This window comes from Excalfactoria chinensis, chromosome 6 (genome assembly GCF_039878825.1).
Source record: "Excalfactoria chinensis isolate bCotChi1 chromosome 6, bCotChi1.hap2, whole genome shotgun sequence".
Lineage (NCBI taxonomy): Eukaryota > Metazoa > Chordata > Aves > Galliformes > Phasianidae > Excalfactoria > Excalfactoria chinensis.
The window spans coordinates 35,747,465-35,759,672 of record NC_092830.1 but is presented as its reverse complement, the minus strand read 5'-3'; the positions used below and the strand labels follow the sequence as shown (position 1 = coordinate 35,759,672).

General features: G+C 46.3%; 1 protein-coding gene across 4 annotated transcripts in view; it reads right to left on the bottom strand.

Moving 5' to 3' along the window:
* Positions 1-12,208, bottom strand: part of PTPRE (protein tyrosine phosphatase receptor type E) — a 68,351-nt gene that overhangs the window by 54,381 nt on the left and 1,762 nt on the right. The gene's annotated exons all lie outside the window — the stretch shown is intronic.

Sequence of the window (12,208 nt, the reverse complement as noted above, 5' to 3'; positions counted from 1 at the left end):
GGAGACTCATTTCTTCAAGCCCCAGTTTTATTATAAAGACATCCACATCGCTTTTACTGACTTTGTGCTATTCCTCCACTTTAATTACTGCGTCTCAAAGTCCTCGTACAGTCAGACAACGTGTACAACCACATTGAGCAACGCATCACAAACTTCTGTCTCCAGCAAACAGCAGTTCCACTATGAAATGTCACCATGTTCACTTAGAGCTGTCTGAACTCAGCAACACGAAAAGAAACCCCACTATCTCTGCCATCGCAGCCTTTGCTTCTTCCAAAACACAATGAGCGAACCCAAGACAAGCTCTTGGTTTCCATGAAGATCCCACAGGTGCCTCGTGCTTCTGCCAGTTTAATACAGTGCTTCACTGCATTTTGTTTGGGATTCTCTGCAACAGTTGCAGATTTCATTTTTATTTATTTATTTCTTTAAAATAAGGTATTTTCATGACTTTTTTTTTTTCCTCCACCTTAGTGAGGCTGCTACAATTGAGCTATTTAAACACATGGTTTGGATAAGATACTTCATGGAAGGGCAATGCTTGCATTTTGGACTGCAGTCTCCAAGATCAAATGTACAACCGCGGTGCCATAAAGCTCGTGCTATAAAGGTAAACTGAGGCTCTAAAAAATACTAAGAGGAAAGAGGAAGGTAAAACTCATTTTCATCCTTCAACATGGAACTTCGGCACCGCACGAATATGCATTTTGCATTTTCTGTATATAATCACAAGTTTGTAAGGTGCGCTGGGACTTTTGAAGAAGGCACAGAATAAATGAAAATCACTTTAATTAAAAGCAAATTAAAGGGCCTCCTAATCCAAGCAGCAGCACCAAATCCACAGAGGCTTCTTGAAGAATATAGATCCTTGAAACTGCATTGCTTATAACCCTCCCTAATTCCAGTCTCCTTCCCTCACTTCCCCCTAAAGAGGCTCTGAATCTGTAGGAAATCAGGTTTATTATGAAAATTCTGCTCTAGTTTCTAAAAAAAGGTTTTGCTCTACTTTCTGAGTGGCCAGAAGCATCAGCATCCACATGGAGCAAATAAAAACAAAGACATTTTTTCCAGTACAAGGGGATAAAAAAAAGAGACACGATTTTATTTTATACTTCCAAAAAGTCATTTCAGCACTGATTTTAAAAGATGGGGTTCTCTTCCTTGAGAGAAGGCTCTTTAAGTACACCTCAAAAACAAACCAAATAAGCCATATGCTAATATTCTATCATAGCAATGGCCTCATGCTAGAAATCACAAGTTAGAAGAATGTGCAGATACAGAATAGATATCATAATGGTACACTCCTTTGCTACTCCTAGAGCAGGAAGGCATTACCCATTAAGCAGAACCATAGTATCACCAAGGTTGGAAAAGTCCTCCAAGATCCAACCATCCGCCTACTGTCCATATTTCCCACTAAATCACATCCCTGCTCTTGCTAGCAACACTATTTCTGACACAAGCCAGGATGCCATGGGCCTTCTTGGCCCCCTGGGCACACTGCTGGATCACGTTCAGCCAAGAGTTGACCAATGACCCCAGGTCCATTTCCCCTACAAGGTCTTCCACCCACTCTGCCCCATGGCTGTAGTGTTGCCTGAGGTTGTTGCAGCCAAAGTGCTTCTTCTGTGCTGTATTGCATTTCTGGCATGTATCAGGGAAGTTGAAGTCCCCCATGAGAACAAGGGCTGGCAATCACGCTGCTTCTACCAGCTGCTCATAGAACATCTCATCTGTCTCTTCATCCTGGTTAGGTAGTCCATAACAGACCCACATCAGGATGTCTGCCTTGTTGGCCCTCCCCCAATCCCTACCCATCAGGATTCAATGTTATCAACCCCAGCCTCAAGCTCAATAACATCAAAACACTCTCTAACATAAAGCCACACCACCACTCCTCCTTCCTTGCCTGTCTTTTCTGAAACCATGCAATGCAGCAATCCAGTCGTGGGAGCAATCCCACCATGTTTCTGTCATGGCAACTAATTCATAGTTTGCCTGCTACACAACAGCCTCCAGCTCCTCCTGTTTGTCGCCCATGTTGCATGTGCTGGTGTAGATGCACTTCAGCTGAGTTCCTTATCTCACCCCAATCCCATCATCATTCCTCTAGGCTCATTTCTAGCAGGCCTGGTTTACCCCCTTCCCACCTCATATCCAGTTTAAAGCCCTCTCCACAAGCCCTGCCAGTTCCTGAGCTAGGATCCATTTCCCCCTGTGAGGCAGGTGAGACCCATCAGCATCCATCAGGCAGGTGCTCAGTAAACTACCCCACCATCGAAAAAAACCACCCAACTCTTGCAATTGCACCAGCCTTTCAACCACATGTTTATGAGATGGGTTCTCCTCCTCCTCCTAACTCTCACAGGTCTCTGGCTCACCCCTACTTTAGATAAATAAAAGAATGAATTTATAAATGCTACCGAAAAGGAATAGAAATCTAAAACCAGTGATACTATCTTCATTCCCATCCGAAAGGCATTTTACACACATTTGTGTCGTTAAGCTATTAAATGACTCCATTAAAAGTACAAATACATCCCAACCTTAGGGGGGAAAGAACATCTGAAAACTAATGAAGAGGAACAAAACAAAACAAAAAAGGAAGTGGGCAAAATGCCTAGAGAAACACTGCTTTGATTCTGACACATGGGAATAAATGGCAGAGATATTCAGCTAACCCTTTTGAATCAAAACATCTCCCATCTCGTGTGCAAATCTCAACAGCTGAGAAAGCATCCTACTCAATCTCCCCAACCTGGTGTCGGCATGTTTTATGTAAATACCAGCTAACAAGGGGTGTGTGTTTGAGGGAAACATCTTCGGGTTCCACTTAGCAAGTTTGGGGTTTACTGCAATTGGAGGAAAAACGGGGATGCTGAAGATCGCAACAGGAGGCAGAACACAAAGAATGCAGGACGTTTTCCATACTGTTTTTAAACAGAGCAGAAGATGTACTTGCTATCGAAGAGTTTTAAGCAGTTATTTAGGAAATGAACAGGAGGAAAGGCTTGATGACTAAGCCCCACTTCAATATGCAGCAATGTATGTCTTGAGAACAGCTTTGTCCAGAAATAACGCTAGTGTTTGAGAACAGAATGGATTGCTATGATGATGATAACGTCCCCACGGGACAACCAGAGAAGTGCCAAATGAAGCCCTAAGCTGCACAAGAGAACGCTCTCAAACAGTGCAATCAATGAGAAACAACCAACTGAAACCATAGGTTTGGGTTATTAAGCACCATCAGCTCCAAGGGCAGGATGGGCAGCACCTCAGACCTCTGCCAGGGAAGGGGCAGCTCCTGCACAGCCATCCTTGCTTCTACAGACACACAGCTCCCCAGCATGTGTTCCACAGTGACGTGGCAATGAGGCTATTACTCTTATTGCTCAGTTCCTCTCCTTTTCTCTTTGCGTGGCATCCTTAAGACGTGACCACCAGCTGCGATGCGGCCATCTAAGCAGGTCACAGGGGATCTGCTTTCCCAAGCTATGCTGAAAGGAAGCCCAGCTCACAGCACTGGGAAAACAAGCACGCAGCATGTAAATGAATGCAAAAAGCGTGACAAACAAATGTCCGAGACCACGTGTGATAAAGGAGGCTTGAAGAGTACTGGGAAATAGGACGGTGCTTCTGGGTATCACACTGGGGTTCAGGTGATGCGATTCATTTTCTGGGTTCACCAACTCCTTTTTTATTTCTGAATTTATTTTTACTCCACGGATCTATTAAACCACCAAGTGCTTCAGAGTGCGGGTACACACACGAGCTTCAGTTTGGACAGAAAACAAGAGAGAACCATCGCAACCACTCCACACCACTTCACTGCTTGTGTTGGCACTGCTCTGTGCTGTAAACCACCCAAGAAACCATCCAGGTTACAAAGAAGGACAATACGAAAGCAGGATCCTTCCAGAAGGAAGCACTTCCCTGATGTGACTCACAGCCCAGAAACAGCAACGTTATACATCAACAGTGAGTGGCAGCTCAGGGGCATCCATCAGAAGTCGGGGATGGGCAGAAACCTATTCACAAACCTACGCTCACAGATGACATTCACAGAACCACAACATATTTCATTCAAAATGACAGAACAGGAATATTCTTAATTCATTTACTTCGGCCTTTGTTTGCCTTCTGTATTTAGTTTATAACTTTTCCTGTCCAAAAACTCCTTCACATAACAGCTTCCTGGAGGCAAAAGCAAAGACAAACAAACCGCACTCGTCTGCAGGAAGCAAATCCCCAGCTGAGCTGTGCAAACAGCCTCCACTCACAGGTCCCGCAGTCACCTGCAAGTGGTGCTCAGGTAGATGCTGAATCACTGCTGCAGAGCACAGCAGTCATTGGCAGCAGAAGGAACCCACATGCTAACAGAGACCCATCCCAAAGCACTGCTGCTCCTGGAAGCAGAGCCACGCTGCCAGATCGCTGATAGGAGTTAACAACTTACTTCCTTCCATTCCCTCTTCCACCGCCTGTTTAATTCAACTCCACTTCACCAACTTGACAAATTGCACTAAATATTGTCTAAAGAACGCGTTAGTTCCACTGGAGTGCCTCAGGAACACGATTCCAAATGAGGCAGCACAAGCCAAGGGATGATGATTTCTATTTTTCTTCTCCTCTGAAATCCAGGTAAGTGCAACACAGTGCAACAGAGACAGTCTGCAGAGCTCCTGCTGCTGAGGCACTGCGTGTTATCAGAACAGGATGCTCACGATCGCACACCTCAGCAGCAGGGAATGCTTAAATATCACCTTTATCTTTTCATTTTAGCAGAGCTTTTTAGAAATACCAACGTCAGTAATGTAAGCTTCTTGTTTAAGGACAACTGCACCGGGAGCACTTTCTCTGCCTTAGGACAGAAACTTCCAACTTCAGGTGTTGCCCATGCAGGACAGAACCTTTCTTTGGAGGCCCTGTGCACCCACAGAGTTATCCAAAAAGCAACAGTGAACGCCGTTCCTCCTTAAGTATTACCACCAGTTCCAGAAGCAGGTCAGATGTTCGTGTTTCAAGCTTGGACAAACAAGTAGAAATCCAGATGGAAAACAAAAACTACCAGTGGGAGAGCAAAATGAAAACAGATAAACCTCCTTTCAACAACAAGAGATTGCATATGGAGCCTCGCTGCTCTGCAAACTTAAGAGGATGGAGTTATACAGCTCCAAGCCAAAACACATAATAAATACGCACACAGGACCTCCGGGATTTGCTCATGGCTGAGGACAATGATGGGTACTCTGACTCGTCCCATAGCTTTCAGTGTGTACATTATACACATTTCTTCAGAGTGAAGTCTACAGGACTGGTTTTTTGTTTGACCGTTGAAGTCAAGAGGCCTTGTAATTGCATGGCTCTCCAAGGCTTCTATGGATACACCAATGTATGAGTAAATACATCATATGCATCAGATGTTTCTGAACTTGCCTTATTCCAGGAGGGCAGGGGTTAGAGATGACAGATAGAAGATTCTACACAGGCTCTCCTGCTCCTCATCTCCTTCACTCCTTAAGCAGCAGACCAACACATCCAACCACTAGCAGAAGCCATCTACCCCAACCAAACCATGGGGATGAAAAGAGAATAACCCTCAGAACAACACCCCGGGACCTTCAAACTGAAATGATGGCACAAAGGCTGAAAGCTGAGGACAAATAGCAAGTCAAACCCCAATAATCATTACAACTTTTTTTTATGTCCTTTGGAAATGTTCCACAAAACATCCGAGTCCCTTTTCTGATGGCAATAAGTACACCTGTGCATTTAACAAAGTGCAACAGCAGTGAGTTTCCTTTCTCTCTCTCATTCTTCCTGCACTAACTGCCAAGGCCAGGACCTTTCTGCAGCTCTCACACAAAGCCTATGCTTGCCAACAAGACTGCTTCAGCTACGTGGCAAATTATGCATACGACCATGAGAAAGGATGTCGTCATTTCCTATGTGACAACCATCCTTGTCCTTCTGGCACTTGAGCTATGTACACATACCTTTGTTACCACACTTTGTGCTTCGCTCAAAACTGAAGGAAGCTCCTGCACGAGCTGACCTCATGGGGCTGCAAAACCAACAGCAAGGCAGCAGGAAGCAACACTTAAAATATACATTTTTTTAATGTATGGAATCATTCCATATAGTATTATCCAAGGTTGAAGGAGAAGCAATTGGATGCAATTCCCTGGGCCATGAAGCAGTGCCACTGCAATGCGAAACTATCAAGCCTCCTCATTCATTCAGAGGCAAGTGAAAGATTTGAAACTGGCTTTGAAAAGCTTTATCTTATCTGGTCTTACCAGGACACTCTGAACGAGGTCTATCATCTAATGCCATTCTCCTGTAATGCCATTTATTTGCAGAGCTTATTTTCCCTTCTCACTTTCTGTTTTACCTTCTGACAGGACATTAAATCAGCATTAGTTGCTTTGATCCACGTTCAGAACTAAGCTCTCGCCTGGAATTTTCCTGCTCAGGATATCGGGTCAGAAATAGTAAAAGCTCTTTCCAAAATAAAATCCAGTGCTGAAGTCCCAGAGGGCCAACACCAATATCCCTCCCCATTGTCCTGACTCCATGTGCTTGGAAACAAAGAACACAAACGATTCTGGCACTCAATAAACTTGCAATAAACAGGCAATGCCTCACATGTCCATTACTACTGCAGGAAGACACAACAACACAAACCTCTCCCATACCTGCTTGCACACCTTGGAAAACAAGCAGAGCAAAACCAACTGCAGCTGCCAGGCAATGAAGAAGCAAAAGGGGCTGTGGGGATTCAGTACAGAGAAATCTCTTGTTTGGGGTCCAGCAGCTCTGGGGAATCACTGCCACAAACAACATCCTTTCCTAATCACTTTGTTTAGCCATAGTTCAATAGGCCCTTCCTCAACTCTATTTAACTATGCACGTCCCTGCACTGCTGCCTGGCTGCAGCAGGATGAAGCAAAGCGCTGCCACGCGTGGCCATTTTTCCTCCTGCTTTGTTGTTTCTGACCCAGAGGAAGATCCCAGGCTCTATGTGCACAGCCTGCTGCCAGCCCCCTGCATGGCGCCCTCAATAGCCCCAGTGTCAGGCGCTGCGTGAACAACAGGGTTTTGTGGTCCTGTGATCAGGGCTGAGCACCAGCCTGCTGCACGATGACAGATGTGCTTCCGTCACATCTGCTTTAACCAACCCAAATAAACACAACAGATCTTGGAACAATTCAGCTTTCTTCGCTCTCAAAACCTGCAATCGCAACCATTGCAGCCATGGAGAGCCCCAAAGCAAAGCACGAGCAGGGAACTTTTTCCACATCAATTCTTACATGCCGTAAGGATGCATTTACATTTGCAAGGTGGTCTCTGGATTCAGACATTTCAGTGCCAAATGCTAACCAGGAATGCTCACTAATAACCACTTTTGCTGCAGTGTTTTTTTCCCCAGCTGTTTTTACTGAAGCTGCGTGATGGCTGGCCCAGCACTGAGGCCTTAAACCACTGCAGGAGGAAGCAGCAATTCCACAGGGCCTGTGCACAAGGATGTTAGAACTTACTGCCCCAAGGCTGGGGGGAAAGGAAAAGCATAGATATAAACAGAACGTATAGAATGTGTGTTAACCAGCATTCAGAGTTGGCTAGACTCAAGCAAATAAATGGATAAATAAATGGGCTCAGGGCAAAAACCCACCACAAGTGTCTGCATTCCCCTGCTCGAGTCTCTCTGAAGACTAACAAGAGAGCTCAAGGGAGCCAGCTTGTTGGGTGATGGGTACAATGCTGGGTGGTGCACATACCAAAGTTTATACACTGGGAAATACAAGCTCTTAAAATTCCAGTAGTACTAAAATAGCAACAGAACTACATTCCTGGAGGCTTTATTTTTGCAGCGTTCACAAACAATTTGCCTTTGAAAACACATGAATACATGAAATTAATCTTGGGAAAGCACAGTATCGAGCAGAGTGTTGAATGCTGATGAATGCTTTAGCAGGAACACACAGATATAGGAGTGAGAACCTTCCTCCAACCACATTTCCATCCTGATCATGGCAAAAGCAGCACCCTCAGAACACAGCCAATGCAACTCATGCTTCTTGTAAGGAAAGCAAGAGCTCTGCATGCATAAAGCACAAACACAAGCCAAACAGAGCTAGGCCAGCTCTAGTGAGGCAGAGGTACAGCTCCCTCTATGCCACCAGCAGCTTGGTCTGCGAACACAATGCACACTCACACTCAGTGCAACACGAGACTTGCTTTGAAGGAGGTAGTTTCATTCCACTTACAAGGATCACCTCACCACTGGGAAGAAGGCTGAATATCATAGAATTGCAGAGTCACATAATGACTTCGGTTGGAAGGGACATTAATGATCACCCTGTTCCAATACCCCTGCCATGGGCTGGCTGCCCCTACAGCTCAGGCTGCCCTATCCATGGCTATGGGCACCTCCAGGGATGGGGTACCCACAGCTCTGGGCAGCAGTGCATCCATCAGCCACACGATCACACAGCTGCCCTCTGCAGACAGCTATATGGATTTGCCACCCAACTTGCAAGCCTGAAGGTGCCAACAAAGCACAGCTTCTCACTTCTGGGCTGTTTGCCTGTATTGTAGGGGAAACAGCTATCACACCTGTGACTCACTGACTTGGGATCAGTATCTTACAAGCAGCTGAGCAGTTTCCTATTTAGAGAGACAATTCAGGGTCCTGCCTTGAAGCAACAAATAATACACCTCAAAAAGAGCAGTGCAGCCCTAGCACTGCTGCCAGAGCTGTGCTGTCCCATCCCTGGGGGTGCCCATAGCCATGGCTGGGGCCTGGGCAGCCTGAGCTAATGGAGGCGAACAGAGAGGTTGTAAGGTCCTTTCCAACCTATGCCATTCTTCTATGATTCGATGAAAAAGCAGAGTTTTCTCTTGCTCAACTACTGCTGGAAGATCCAGCGCCGTGTGCCTTTCATCTCATTTTGCAAAGCAGAATAATTCCCACGATAAAAAAATTACAGCCCTCCCACCAGAGGGAATTTCCTAATATCATCTTCTCTCTGCTTGCAGCATTTCTTAACCAGCTGCTTTAAGTCCCATTTAAATATGAGTGCTCTGAGCAAAGCCATTCTCAAAAAGCCTGCTGAGAGCCTGAGAACACAGGCAGCACCATGCAGCATCCCTGCACTGCTCCTCTTGAACCCCCCATCTCTGCTTCAGGAGGTCTCCCCACCACCAACAAGGTGGGCAGGAAAAATACTTGGTTCCAGCATGGTCATGTATGGCCCCAGAAGTGTTATTTCCTTGACTGAAGGGAGCATAAAAAACAAGAGTGGGTACAACTGTTAACAAGGGTGGGCAGTGATAGGATGAAGGGGAATAGTTTTAAACTGAGACAGAGGAGGTTTAGGTTGGATGTTAGGAGAAAGTTTTTCACCCAGAGGGTGGTGATGCACTGGAACAGGTTGCCCAAGGAGGCTGTGGATGCTCCATCCCTGCAGGCATTCAAGGCCAGGCTGGATGTGGCTCTGGGCAGCCTGGGCTGCTGGTTGGTGACCCTGCACACAGCAGCGGGTTGGAACTGGATGAGCACTGTGGGCCTTTGCAACCCAGGCCATTCTATGATTCTAATATGAATTGTGTGCTTGCACGTTCTATCACTGGGGGAAAAAAAGAAAAGAAAAAAACAACAACACAAAAACAGCAACAAACCAACACATCATATAGAAGGTTTTGGAGTACATGAGGAAAGGAGCTCACTCCTGCAGGTGTGAAAGAGACTGGGAGATGAAGCTGGAATGAGTAGCAAAGCGCTCAGAAAGAAGCAAGCACAGAATCCAAGTGCCTGGAGCTGCATTCCTGGGATCAATCCCCCCCAGCACCAACGGGGGGGCTGGGAGGAGCTGTGAGCAGCCGAGGCTTCCATTTGGGACCAGGCTGTGACTGAGAAGCAATTGGGGACAGCAAGCAAAGAAGTTTAACCTGAAATTAATGAGCTTTTGACAACTGCAAACAAAACACTAATGAGGGTCCATTTACACTAATCCCAGTACTTAGCAGGGAAAGCATATATCATTTTAACTTGGTTATACAAAGGCTTTCCCTTCTGCTGTATGAAAGCTGTTTTGCCACCATCCAGCTCCCAGCAGCAAACTTTGCCCGACTGTACCAAATGAGCAGAACATATCACAGCAGATGCATTAATGCTGTTGAACGACCAAATATTTAAGCAACCTCGTGTGTACATTCATGGAATGCAGATCTAACCTACAGAACTTGGGAGGTGTGCAAGATACCTGGATCCTCAGTGCCATGTACATGCAGCGCTCGCTGCCTGCTGAAATCCAAAGCTGTGGCAGTGCCAGCAGCAACTGCAGGACAGAACAACTAGAGAAAGTTGGTTGAAAAGGGAAATGCCCCCCCCAAGAAACAATTTAAAATGCACCCCATGAACGAGCGAGGGCAGCACTGAAGCTGAATAACTACAGCCCTTTGCTAAGCCCACGTATGGAAACCTCAAGAACCACAGCAATGAAAACTCATTTGAGTTGAAAGAATGAGATTATCGCGATAGTGTAGTTGCAGGTTTCTTTCTGAACTATGTTCCAGTGATTCTTACAGCAATGAAATCTAGGAGGACTGAATGTTTGTTACAGCTGGCATAAAGGGGACAGCGAAGTCCACGGCTGAGTCATGCCACACTTCCCTGCGACAATAAACTTCCACCCAGAGCAGTAACCTACCCCAACAAATTTACTTCCAGTTTTGTTCTGTCCCATTGCCAGGAGTCACCACTGATACCAGATCTGCGACTGCTGCACACCAAGCCCGATGTCGGTGCCCAGATCCTTTCACTTTGCTTCTTCAGCAGTGAGCCAACAAAGGCAAAAGGGCATGTTTAGGGCACTGCTGCATCCCCCAGTAGCAAACAAAAGGGCTTTGCCTCTCTGGTACAAAGCACATAAACCCAGCCCCAAATCAGGCACTGCGCACAGAGCCCTCTCACTGTAGGTAATCAGTTGGTGGCTCACTGTGAAAGCAAGATCCCAGCACACTGCAATTCCAATCACAGTCCAAAGGTATCCCCTTCTCCTATCAGCAAGGCAATCTCCCACTCATTCTTCCAGTCCCTGAAGGCACCCATCCTCTGCGGATATCAACACAACACGTTCTGGTAGCCAAAAGGATTCATTAATGGCATTATTACACCTGCACGAAGTAAATAGAAGTAGAAAGCACAACACTGCTCACGTATCTTAAAAATACACCCCACACTTACAAAACAAATCCTGGACAAATGCTTCAGTAAACTGCTGATGCAGGTTCTCTCCTAATCTCTGCCACAGCAGCATCTTACTGCAGCTCTGACTCACACACAATTCTTCCAATCTGTTGTATGCATTTATTTAAGCGATACCTCCAGCTTAGCAAAGATTTTGGAATAAATACAGGCCACTTTAAAAATAATAGTAACCCTCCTCGGATTTGAGACTAGAATAAAATAGTTATTGGAGAGGACAAAGACTACACGAAGATGGAGTGTTTGCAGGGCACGGGCAGTGAGGGCAATGCAAGAGTGCTGTGAGCAGAGCTGCAGGGAGCCTGCAGGCAGCAGCCGAGTGGCCACAGCCACTTCTCCTTCCGCTGGAATTCTGCTGCATCACATCAGCCACAGCCACATCTGAATCACTCCCTGGGACCACACTGAGCCCACACACTGAGCATCGCAGGCAGATACCCAGAAACTCAGCTCCATGCAGAACAGGCCATTAGAACTCTTTAATAATGCATCGGTTTAATTTGTGACACATTCAACTGTGGGGCACCACATCACGTTTCTGATTAGTTTTCCTTAATACTGTGTCCAGAGAGCAGTAAAATAAAACCAGGTGCCAAAAGCAGCGGTGATGCTGGGGGCTGCTTCTGACCGCTGCATGGGCAGTGACAGCTGGATCTGCTGCAGAGCCCCACATGCTGCTCAGGCAGCAACTTGCAAGCAGGTGCTTCCCTGACACACAGCCCAGCATCCAGAGCAGGGCCAGGCCACACGGTCAGCCCTGAACTCAGCACAACACCCACCTTCTGTTCTAAACAAGCACTGATTTCTTTCCCATCTCCCCATTGCTCTGAGCGCATCGCTCTTGTAACCCTGACAGAGCTCCCAAGGGCCCTGTGCAGTTTGACTTTATTACTAACACGTACCAGGACACGGCACAGCCTCCTCTCCAGGCCCATC